Below are 13,245 nucleotides of genomic sequence, written 5' to 3' on the forward strand. Positions count from 1 at the left end.
TTATTTGTAATAATCTTTTTAAAAACTCATTTTCTGTTTAAAACACCAAGAGTTCTTAAGAACCCTGAATAAGAACTAGATTTTAAGAAAATGCTTTTAACATCACATGATGTTGAATGCAAATATTTATATATTATAGAAATTCCCTATTCTTCCAAATTCGGAAACAGGTTTTTTGTAAAATCACAAATCACTGATGACTTTTATAAATTTTTTGTGTGTCTCTTTGAATGCCTATGTTATTTTCTCCTTAATACATTATTGTGGTGAAGTGAAAAAAAAAGAGAAAGAGAGAGAGAGAAGGCATGTGAGTGGGGGAGGGGCAGAGGGAAAGAATCTTCAAGCAGACTCTGCTCTAAGCACAGAGTTCCACTTGGGGCTAAGCACAGAGCCCCACTTGGGGTTCCATCTCATGACCCTGAGATCATGACCTGAGCAGAAACCAAGAGTTAGACACTCAACCCACTGAGCCACCCAGGCAGCCTGAAAGAAGACAGTTCTAATATTAAACTGTCTTCAGTTCTGGGAAAATCTTTCATGGTTATGATGTTTTGTTTTAGTTTGTCTTGCATTTAATTTTAGTTATACATGGCAGATTCAGTTTACCTTTGAAGTACTTAGAATGTTTCTATATTCATAAAGGAAGACTGATATAGATCAGTCTTGTTGTCTTTTTGTCTTGTTGTCTTCATCTAGGATCAGTTTCACAGTTATATTGCCTCACAAAACAACCTGGAGAAATTCCACTCCATCTCTATTCTCCAAAGTGATTTATGTAAGAATTAAAAATATTTTTTCTTATAAGTATAATCATGTTTTCCTAAGGCAGAATTTTTCCCAATTTCTTTGACAATAATAATATTCATTTTTTCTCTACAGCTAAATTAAATTAAAGAAGGTACAGTTTCCCCCCTCCCTCTGTATAGACTTGCACCCCCCCCCCCCAACCAGACCCACATAGCCTCTCCCATTATCAACATTCCCTTTCAGAGTGGTACATTTGTTACAACTGATGAGCCTACATTGACATATTATTATCACCCAAAGTCCATAGTTTACCTTAGACATTGCAGTTCACTGTTGGTGGTGTACATGCCATGGGTTTGGCCAAATGTATAATGGTGCGTGTGTATCTACCATTATAGTTTCATACAGAGTATTTTTACCACACAAAAAATCCCCTGCACTCCACCTATTCATCCTTTTTCCCTCAATTCCTGGCCACCACCACCATTGAATTTTTTACTGTCTCCATAGTTTTGTCTTTATCAAAATGTTATATAGTTGGAATAATGGAGTATGTAGCCTTTCAAGATTGACTTATTTGACTTAATAATATGTCCATGTCTTTTCATGGCTTCTTAGCTCATTTATTTTTGGTGCTGAATAATATTCCATTGTTTGGAATTCTGAAGTTTATTCATTCACTTACTAAAGGACATTACCTAGTTGCTTCAATGTTTTGGCAATTATGAATAAAGTTGCTATAAACACCTATGTGCTGGTTTTTGGGTGGGCATAGTTTCAATTTCTTTGGGTAAATACCAAGGAGTGTGATTTCTGGATCATATGGCAAAAGTATGTTTAGCTTTTATAGGAAACTGCCAACCTGCCTTCCACAGTGGCCATACCATTTCACGTTCTCACCAGCAATGAATGAAAATCAGCATTTAATGTCTGTGTTCCAGATTTTGGCCATTCTAATAGGTGTGTAGTGATATCTCCTTGTTTTAATTTGCATTTCCCTGATGACATATGATATGGAGCATCCTTTCAGATGCTTATTTGCTATCTGTATATCTTCTTTGGTGAGGTGCCTCTCAGGTCTTTGGCCTATTTTTTAACCAGCTTGTTTTCTTATTGTTGAGTTTTAATTGTTCTTTGTATGTTGGATAACAATCTTTTAAAAGATGTGTCTTGGGGAATCTGGGTGGCTCAGTCGGTTAAGTGTCTGCCTTCAGCTCAGATCATGATCCCAAGGTCCTAGGATCCGAGCCCCACATAGGGCTCCCTGTTCAGCAGGGGGCCTGCTTCTCCCTCTCCCTTTGCTGTTCCCTCTGTTTGTGCTCTCTCTCTCTCTCTCTCTCTCTGTCAAATAAATAAATAAATAAACTTTAAAAAAATAAAATAAAAATAAAAGATGTGTCTTTTGTGAATATTTTCTCCCAGTGTGTGACTTGTCTTCTGTTCTCTCTCTTTTGGATCTAGTTTTAAAGTAATCTATAATTTATAAAATTTTCTGTCTTATCAAAAATTTTTAATTACACATAAAGGTATTCAAAGTTCTCTGTATGATTAAAAAAACACAATAGTGTTTTCTTGATAACATATGCCAGATGATTGCCTATTTTTTACTACATTTTCAAAGAAAATATCTTTTGTCTTTATATTTCTTTTCAAAATTTCCTTTGCATTTTTAAAAATTTATTTGTGATCTTATTTTTATTACTTTATTTCATGTTTATTTTAGCAAATAATAGCTTCTTGCTATGATGGAGTATCTGGTTTCAGAACTATGATATCTGGATAATAAAACTATGATAACTAACTATAGTAGCTGGATAATGAAAGAGAAATAAATGGAAGAAGGGAGGAAAAGAGAAGAGACAGAGAGAGAAAGAGAGAAAAAGAAGACATCAAAACACAATTATTTGAAGACTGGAAAGCAAAAAAGGCAGCCATGATACAAAGGGTCAAGATACCGGAGAAAAACAAAATGCTCTGAGATAATCTTACATTCAAGGTCACTTTAAGACATTTGAAATTTGAAGTGCAAGATTGTAAGGCAATACAAAGGTATAATTTAGAACCTGTGAGAGTATCACTGGATCAGAGGAACACATATAAAATGTGGTACTACCACAATCTCTAGGGCTTGAAAATGCACAATGCCAAAGAAAAGGCAATCACACAGAAATGAGTCTAACATTTAGCTCACAGTTTCCATTTAAGGCATTTGATGATTCCTAAACTATGAGTATTCAAGGCAAGACCCTGAAAAATCAAGCAAAAAAGTAGCTGCTAAGAAACTAAAAAAAATAAGTAGAATTTTCAAGTTTCATGGAACTAGAGAAACCAAAATTTGAGTTTGAGACTGTCAAAAAAGAGTGGCCATAGGTAATATCCCTGAAGACTTCTGAAGTGGATAGATTAGCGTGATCTGCTCATATTTTGTTTGCTTTACAGAAGAAGATTGAACTATCCAGAAAAGAACATACTATCATCCAGAGCTTCTACAATTTTGCAAGCTTAATGTCCAGTAATCACGACAATGCAGCCATGTATGCTAGGAAATAGAAGAAAATTACTAAAAGCCAAGAAGGGGGGAAAAAACAGACTTTAAAACATCCATTGGCTATCCAGATATTCTCATTTATCAGACAGGAAATTTAATAAAGGAAGATATGGAGAATTTTGCCAGAACACTAGAATCTACAAAAAAATGAGTCAAGGAGAAAATTAAAAACTGTAACATAATTAACTGAAACTAACACTTAAATGGATGAACTTAATAACAGATTAGATATAGAGGAATGGAGAATTTGTAAGCTAAAAGGAAAATGATGAGCAAATATCGAGGTGAAACCAACTTTAGCATTCTTTACCATTAAAGCATAACATAAATCTTAATCTTTAATATGTACTCACTTCACATTTGGATGATAGTCATGTTATTAATGTTTTGAAAATTTTATTTAGACAGTGTTTGGAGGTTCAACCAAAATGCCCAAGTGGATCAACCCATGAGGTAAGCCACCCAGACCAACAGATATAGTTGAGAGTAAAGGGAATCTACAATGGATGGAAACAAAGGGAGATGGTATGTATCAGTTATGGCCTTTGGACCAAATGCAGCAATGGAGGTCCTATTAACCCTGCCCTTTTAAGGATTCCCAGAAATTGTAATCAACAAGAATCTTAGGGAAACCACAACAAAATAGGGTGAATTTAATGTGAGAAGCAAGGGCATCTGGGTAATGCAACATTTAGGCTACTGAAGTTACTATTGATAATTTTTCCACACACACTTAGATTCCTTTAATCAGATTGATGATCCCGATACCCAGCTTCTATGAGTGCCAATGCCCACCGCTCACACCTGCAAACTTCTCTGGAGGCTTATTGCCTCACCAGAAGTGCTAGAAGTAAAAACCTACCTTTGCCCAAGGGAGATCATAGCCAATGCCTGATTGCTGTAAAAGAATACAGAAGCCCTACAAAAGCTCCACTTTCCGGCCTCAAGATATGTGTGAGGGGATTGACATGCTCTGTATTTTTTTTTCATTTATGCTCCAGAGCTTCAACCATGGTTAGTCTCATGCTGGATTTCACCTGAAGCTCATCTTCATTTAACTTCTTTCATTCCCTGTTCTATTTCCTCATTCTCTAAAGGGTTCTCCTTCTAATCATTCAACAAGAATACCAGTCTCAAAATCTGCCCCTAGGGTATTGCAATTAAGATACTGGCAAAACTGATTAAAGAAGAATAGAGATGGCACAAAATAACAATATCATAAATGAAAAAGATTATATTACTCAATTCCAGCAACCATTATAAAGTCAGCAAGAGAATATTATAAACAACTTTATGTCAATATACTTGAAAATTTAGATGAAATGGGCATGTTCTTTGAAAAAAAAATAAGAAAACAGGCACATGAAAAATAGAAATATGAATAATCCTGTGTGTATGAAGAAACTGAACTTTTTCGTTGAAAGTTTTCTCACAAAGTAAGCCTTATAGCTATATGGCTTTACAGGTGAACTTGTTCAAACATTTAAGGAAGACCAATACCAATTTTAGAAAACCAGTACCAGAAAATAGAAAGATAAAAATATTATCTCAATATCAAAACCTGGTAAAGACATAATGAGAATGTATAGTAAAAGTTTCACAAACCTAACTGCAAAATCCTAAACAAAATAATAATAAATTGAGGCTAGACATGTATAAAACTTAGAGTGTAACACTAGGAAGATTTTTTTAATCAGGAATGTAACATTACTTTCAAATTTATAAGTTAATCAATGTAATTCACCATGGTAACCAAATAAGGATGAAAAATCATGTCATTACTCAAAAGGTACAGGAAAAGCAAAACAAAACAAAACAAAAAACCTATTCATTATAAAATTATTAAAATAAATTAAAGATAGAATGTTTCTCAATCTCAATCTAAGTCAGCCACTAAAAAAATCCATATATATAGCAAAGACCACATTTGATAGTGAAATATTAAAAGGTTTCCCTATAGGGGATTGAGACCAGAGTGAGTACTCTCACTTCTACTCAATTCTACACTGGAGGTTCTGGCCAGTCCATTTAAGGATGAAAAGTAAATAAAAGATTTATAAATCGCAAAAGTAGAAACAAAACCATCATTCTCAAATTGCATGCATATTTAGAATATACAATGCTAAAATATTTACATACATACTACTAGAATTTTTAGTGACTTTAGCAAACACTGGATAAAAGCAACATACAAATTTCTGTTTCATCTCTATGTATTAGCTACAGACAACTAGAAAAGCAAACATTTTAGAAGTTACTATTTCCAACTAGTATACAAAAAAATACCTAGAAATAAATCTTAATGTAATATATATAAGACCTCTATACAGAAAAGAGAAAACAGTAACGATACAAATTGAAGAAGAACTAAATAAATGTTCAAAAGATGATACTTTAAAGAATTTAATATTTAAATCTGTTCATAGATTTAATTTAAAAAATACTTCCAGATATTAAGAATTATAATGCTGTACAGATTAAAATGGTGTGGAATTCACACAAGAGTAGAGAAATAGACAAGTTGCAAATTCAGAAATAAACCCACATATACATGGTTGCCTGGGGGAAGGGACAATCTTTTCAATAAATAGTTTGGGAACAGTGGAATATCCACATAGATATTACATAAATGGCTACATTTTATATTGACTTTTTAATCTATACCATTTTTTGTTGTTTTATCTCAGGGTCTACTTTTATCAACTTTTTTTTTTCTTCTGTTTATGGATCAAATGTCCTTGCTTTATCATATGTCTAGTAAGTATTATATTTTGTTCATTGTGAATACTACATTGCTAAGTATCTGGATTAAGTCTCCTTCCTTTAAAGGGTGATATGTTTTGGTGGACGATTGATGGCTTGATCTTGTAGAAGTTTCACTTTAGGCTTTGTTATGCTGGATCTACATCAGGGTTTCTGAACTTGACCCTATTGACTCATTGGGCCACATAATTCTTTGTTGTGAGGAACTGTCCTGTACATTGTAAGATGTTTAGCAGTTTCCATGAACTCTCCCCACTTCATGCCAATAGTACTTGCCCCCTAATTGTGACAACCAAAAATATCTATGTACATTGACAGATGGCCCACAAAGACAAAATTACCCCTAGTTGAGAACCACTGCTTTAGAGTAGCCCTTACTCTGAGGCTCTAGTAGCCCTATTTCTTAAAACATGATCTTTCTGATGTATCTTTGTAATGCCTTAGGTGTTTGATGCATCTCCACTCTACTTAGTTGCAACTCCAACTTCTCATAGCATTCCCCTACCTCTCTAAGAGTTGTTCTTTCCAAAACCACATAGAATCTCATTCTGTATATATGTGGCCTAGTGTTTAGTCAAAGGTTCAAGGGGATGTTTCTTCTCTGCACACCTGCCTTCACTCTGGTACACTGTCTCATAAATTTCGGTCTCCTAAGCATGATCACTGCTGTCTGTTTGGGCTTAACTTCTCTGTCTCACAATGGGAAAGTATCCTCCACAAAAAATCCTGGGTAATTACAGAGTTTGTCTTGTATGTTTCTTAGTTTCAAGAATCAGATTTCTGAGCCATCTATTGTCTAATGTCTGAAAACTGATACCTCTTGTATTTTGTTCAGTTTTAGGGTTTATTGCAACAATTTAAGTCCCATATTTTATATCTCATCATGACTAGAACCAGAAGTCTCTGTTATCTATATAGAAAAGAAAAGAGGGGCGCCTGGGCGGCTCAGTTGTTAAGCATCTGCCTTCGGCTCAGGTCATGATCCCAGGGTCCTGGGATTGAGCCCCGCATCGGGCTCCCTGTTCTGCGGGAAGCCTGCTTCTCCTCTCCCACTCCCCCTGCTTGTGTTCTCTCTCTCGCTGTCTCATTCTATCAAATAAATAAATAAAATCTTAAAAAAAAAAGAAAAAAGAAAAGAAATGAATCCTGAGCCCTACCTCACAGCATTCATAAAAATTAGTTACTGATGAATTTTCAATATAAATATAAAAGGTAAAATAATAAAACTAGAAGAAACCTTGGAGTGGGCAAAGATTTCTTAAACAAAACACAAAAATATGGCCATAAAGGAAAATTTCATAACCTTAACTTCATCAAAATTTAAGAGTAAGTGCTAACTAAAAAGTAGGAAAAGACTTCACATATACATATATGTAAATATATACATATACATCACAAAGGATTTATGGTAAAAATATATACAAATATATAAGAAAAAACAGCCCACCCATTTAAAAAGTAGACAAAATATTTAAATAGACACTTCATAAAAAATATCATCTAAATGGTTCATAAGCATAAGGAAATGTGCTCAACCTAATTATATATTTGGAAAAAGACAAATTAAAACATTATGACATATGACTATATACCTATTAAAATAAGTAAAATGAGGGACGCCTGGGTGGCTCAGTTGTTTAAGCGGCTGCCTTCGGCTCAGGTCATGATCCCAGGGTCCTGGGATCGAGTCCCACATCGGGCTCCTTGCTCAGCAGGGAGCCTGCTTCTCCCTCTGCCTGCCTCTCCCCCTGCTTGTGTTCTGTCTTTCTCTCTGACAAATAAATAAATAAAATCTTTAAAAAAAAAAAAAAAGTAAAATGAAAAAAAAAAGCACCTAATTTTGAAAAGGATATGGAACAAACAGAATATTTATATCCTATTTATGGAGACAGAATAATTTAACAGTAAATTAATTATGGTTTATTCATCCAAAAAAAAAAAAATACCACGTAGTGAGAAAAAAAAATCACAACTTAGATATTCAATAACATTCATAAATGTCACAAGAAAATAGGCACAAAAATTTCATTGATTTAAAGTTGAAGAACAGGCAACTGTATGTATGTAGTAATAAAATAAAATATGGTTTGTGAAGTACTTGTCATTTGAAAAGAAATAAAAAGTAGAAGAGAGCATGAAGAATGTATCTGGAGTGCTGGTAATATTTTGTAATTTGATCTGGACGGTCTAAATAGTTAGCTTTGCAAAAATTTACCAATCTCTACAAATACAATTTATGCACTTTACACTAAGTACCCCACAGTTTAATAACAGACATAAAAGCAAAAAAAGAAACAAGAACAAAGAGCCACTGGTCAGATGCTTTTTAACAGCTCCTGGCCACCATCTCATTCGCTATGTCCCTGGTTCTCAACTCCTACTTTGATTTTAACATTTAGAGATATCCCTTCCTTTCCTCCTAGAAAATCCATGGATTATGCATGCTATATATTATTCAGGATTTTTTAATATCTATTAATGGAATGTTTTATCCTTGCCTAGTAGTTCATTATTTCAGGAACCTAAACTGCTTGTGGGAATATAAATTGATTTAATCTGCCTCAAATATAGTTTGGCAGTTGCATCAAAAGTCTTACAAATGTTCATCTCATTCATTTTTTACACCTCCTTTCATGATCCCACTTCCCGGAATTTCAGATTGAGAAATTATTTGATAATGTGTCTAGATATACACATTATGAAAACAAAACAAATTACAGCTAGCTGCAACCTTATTATCAAAACAAAAACAAATCCTAAAAACAGCTTAAGTGTCCAACAATGGAAGATTGGTCATATAAATTATGATATATACTTAAAGTCAATGACTAGATAGAAAGTAAAATAATGATGTTAAGCAATATTCAGTGACACGATTTTTCATAATACATTGTTGTTAGGAAAGAGAGCATAAAATATCATGTATTCTGTTAGTCTCATTTCATAAAAAAAAGAAATAAATAAAAGATATGCACAAAAATGCCAACAGTGGTACTTCTGGGTGGTGTGCATTTGAGGAACTTCCTCGGTTTTTTGTATGTTGCATATTTTTGATTTGTAATTTTTTTACAATGAGTTAGAAAGAATTTTATAAACATGAGCTCAGTGCTAATGTGTTGATTTATTTCTAAGGGAAAATACCCTAAAAATAAATATATTAAGAGTTAGAATACAATATGATTTTCTAACCCCAAATCCTACAGGGTCATATGTAATATATTAATGTCGTGCCTATCAAATTCAGTAAATTTGGCTACTACCTTTTTATGACAGAAGAAATATGTGGAAGAATACATAGTGCATGATATTGAGTTAATATGAATGAAAGTTTATGACTATTCTTATTGTTTGCAATTTAAACACAGATTTCATGCTGTATATTTCTATTGCTTTAAATTTTTCCATTGTTGGGGTGCCTGGGTGGCTCAGTCTTTAAGAGTCTGCCTTCAGCTCAGGTCATGATCCCAGGGTCCTGGGATCGAGCCCCGCATCAGGCTCCCTGCTCAGCGGGAGGCCTGCTTTTCCCTCCCCACTCCCCCTGCTTGTGTTCCTTCTCTCGCTGTCTCTCTCTCTGTCAAATAAATTAATTAAATACTTTATAAATAAATAAATAAATAATTTTTCCATTGTTTTGGAAACTTGTAAACTACCAATTAGTTTTGTGCAGCTTTTGCATATTAGTGTATACTGTTTTCTCCCAAACTGTGTATATTTGAGAAACTAGTAAAGCATAGACCAAAGTGAATCCATTTCAGCAAAGCCATGAGGTGATCAAGAAGAGTTAACTGAGAGAGGTAAAAAGTAACACAAAAAAAGAGATCATTTTTTTAATCATCAGACTTCTACTTAAGAGAAACGTATAAGACTGAATATTTATTTCATAACTTTATTAAATTATTTCTTATCTAAAAGTATTATGAGGTCATAGTGAGAGGAAGGGTAATCCTTTATTATTAGAAGGATATATATATTTAAAAAGTCTATGTACAATTATGGCTCCAGGTGCTATTCTTTTTTCAGTGAATACAAAATAAAACCTTTTTTAGGGTGCCTGGGTGGCTCAGTCATTAAGCGTCTGCCTTCCGCTCAGGTCATGATCCCAGCGTCCTGGGATCGAGCCCCGCATCGGGCTCCCTACTCTGCGGGAATCCTGCTTCTCCCTCTCCCACTCCCCCTGCTTGTGTTCCCTCTCCCACTGTCTCTCTCTGTCAAATAAATAAATAAAATCTTAAAAATAAATAAATAAATAAATAAATAAAACTTTTTTTTTTTAATTCCTAAATTACCTTCACTTTCATGAAATGTAAGGAATAGTTGTTGCTTTAAGTCAAGCGTATGCAGCTACCTATTCATCATAGTTGGTTTTACTGGAATAGGTCCTTGCATCCTACCAGAACTATCTATAAAGCCTTGTCTGAAGACCATTCTCTATATAACAGCACTAGAAGATACTTAAAGTATCTTTCAACCCTAAGAATCTACAGTCTTTGGAAAAACAGAATATGTATTTCATTAAGGTATAGATATCCCTTTTGGCCTGGATCTTGGTACCAGTATGGTGCCATATTCCATCTCCCTCTACAAAGATGTACTGCTCTTTTTAATATGTTCATGTGTTCTCTACATCTGTGTTCTCCACACAGTGGACCACCCAAGGAGCAGAACTCACTAACAGTTTGCTGTGCTGGATTTTTTTATGGAAATGTTAGGCTGGAAATAGTTTCCCTGAACTACAAGATTCAATAAGCTTGACCATAAACTTATAGGTGGCACCAAAACTACAAAGATGTCCATTTTTAAATTTCATTATATATGCACCAAAGCCACTCCACCCATATACAACAATTTCCATATGGTTAATTTTTGATGATGCTTAAAATCTTTTTAAGTCATAATGTTGTGTACTTGTCCAAACATACATTATTTCCAACTTCCTAGTCCCATCTTAAATATGGCTCTATAGGAAGAAATGAGGTAAGACTGCACTGAGAACATACCCAATAAGCTCTTCTGCAGCACTGTTAAGGATATTCAGATAAAATTAAAAGATCTGGCAACCCCAGGAAATGTTAGTGAAAGGCTCTTATAGTCAGGCCAAATTTTCTATGAACCTAAAATAGTACTCTCCTTGAATGACTGAAATCCAGACATTGATGAGGCAATATCCTTCAAGTAGTTATCAAATTAGTGAAAATAATAAAGAATAGAATTTTATTCAAGAAATCCAGAAAGCAATATTTTCCTTGTAACAAGCCTAGATGAAAATACTCAATATCCTGAGAAAGAAATCGTGATAATCTACTAGACCAGACTTTATTCAACCTCCATCCAGAATAGATAACCTAAGAAAATGATACATAAATACATTTTATCTTTTCTTAGAAGGCAAGGAAATGAAGGAATTTGCCATTTAATTGTTTCCCTAACTTCCCAAACTGAATTTGAATTTAGTTTTAAAAGACAAAGTTTAAAAGTTTGCAGATTTCTTAATAGCTTTTCATTTGGGGGAGACATTCTTTCGTCCAGTAACAATCACTACCATACACATATAGCAGAAATTAAAGTCAGGCTAATCTCTGATTCTGTAATCATGTTACATTTAATCAAATGTCCCTAATACTTAAGAAAACTCAGGTCTGATTCTCATTCACACCAATCGTATCTTCTGTATGTTGCGGAAGCATGTAAAGAAGTTAGTGCACATGGACTTTTTAGCCCGGAGCATCCAAATGAGTGACAGAAATGCTCACCCCAAATACAAAAGAGCTAGAGTTAGAGCAGAGATTTACTTCATTGTGATTCATACAACACACACGCAGGCATTAAAAAATTAGGAAGTATTCACAGATGACTTCCTAGGAGCAGATGTACCACTTATATAATTCTTTTACGCACCACGCAGCGTCACAGACATTAGCCCATAAATCTGATCTGCTTTTCAGTATTCCAGGGCCTCTGTGCTCCTAACAAACATACTTGACCTGAAGAAACTAGAGCAGTCGTTTTTATAGTTCCCATTATTTTAATGTGGCAGTCAAAAATCTTCCCAAGCAAGAGCTTACACCTTTTTTGTAATTTATAACGTTGCCTTTGTATGTCAAAATTCCTTAAAGAAAAATTGTGTTTAAGGCTTTATTACCACATAGCTTGGGAAGAGAAAATAATCTGGTGTCTGAAATTAAACCATTTGATGCTCCCTTTTATCTATCGTCAGTGCTGTTTTTGTAGAAGATGTTATATTTCCCAGTGTTTGTATAAAACAGATAATATAATTTTTAGTTTTCCTCTCTCTTTTCTCCTCAACACCAAAGCATTTCTATGCAGAGACCATGGTTTTAGGCATAGAACAGTGGCTGAGAATTTAGAGGCTTAGAAACTCCAGACTCACTGTTGTGGCTGTGAGATTTTCCTCAGGTTATTTAGCATCTGTGTAATTCGGTCTCTATCTTTAAATTTGGACTGATAATGCTTGTTCTTGTTTCCTTTCCCCAAATCTGCTAAGGGCTAAGTAGGGTTAAAATGTTTGGGAAATAGAGTTGCTGCATAAATCAAGATATGGTATTTTGGAATAATTATTATAGCACATCAACCTATCATTGACAGCTAATAAATCATTTAGCACGTTCTAACAAAAACTACTAATTATGCTAAGTGAACAGTGTCCCGATATAATTCTGCCCTTTATTCCTGGTAACTCATTTAACATGGAGAGTCTCTCTGTCTTACCACTCAGTGCTTTGCCAGCATTTTCTTTAATCTTATCAGATGTCTTTGATTTAATTGAGAAGTCATTCTAGAAGAATGTCATTTTTCTTGCATCTCTTCAACAAAGTAATATAATTAAGATTATGCAAAATAGAGAAGATTCCCAGAGTGCCAGGCAAGAGTGAAGGTATGTGAAATCCCAAAATTAGGAATTGCTGTAGTCAACATAAATAATTGACATTTAGGTGACCTAATTAAAACGAATTACATCTCTGTAGGGGAAAGTTATGATTTCAAACACGGGATATTCATGAGAAATAATAGACAAAAATATCTGAGGGAGTTGTGTTTTATATTCTTTATAAAAATCATGGAAAAATGGGCTTTATTCCTGACAAAATAATATTCAATAAGTGGGAAAATTGGAAAATATATCAGAAACAATATTTTTGACTACTGTTAAAGCAAAATAAGATAGCAGG

Source organism: Phoca vitulina, unplaced genomic scaffold (genome assembly GCF_004348235.1).
Source record: "Phoca vitulina isolate PV1807 unplaced genomic scaffold, GSC_HSeal_1.0 scaffold11, whole genome shotgun sequence".
NCBI lineage: Eukaryota > Metazoa > Chordata > Mammalia > Carnivora > Phocidae > Phoca > Phoca vitulina.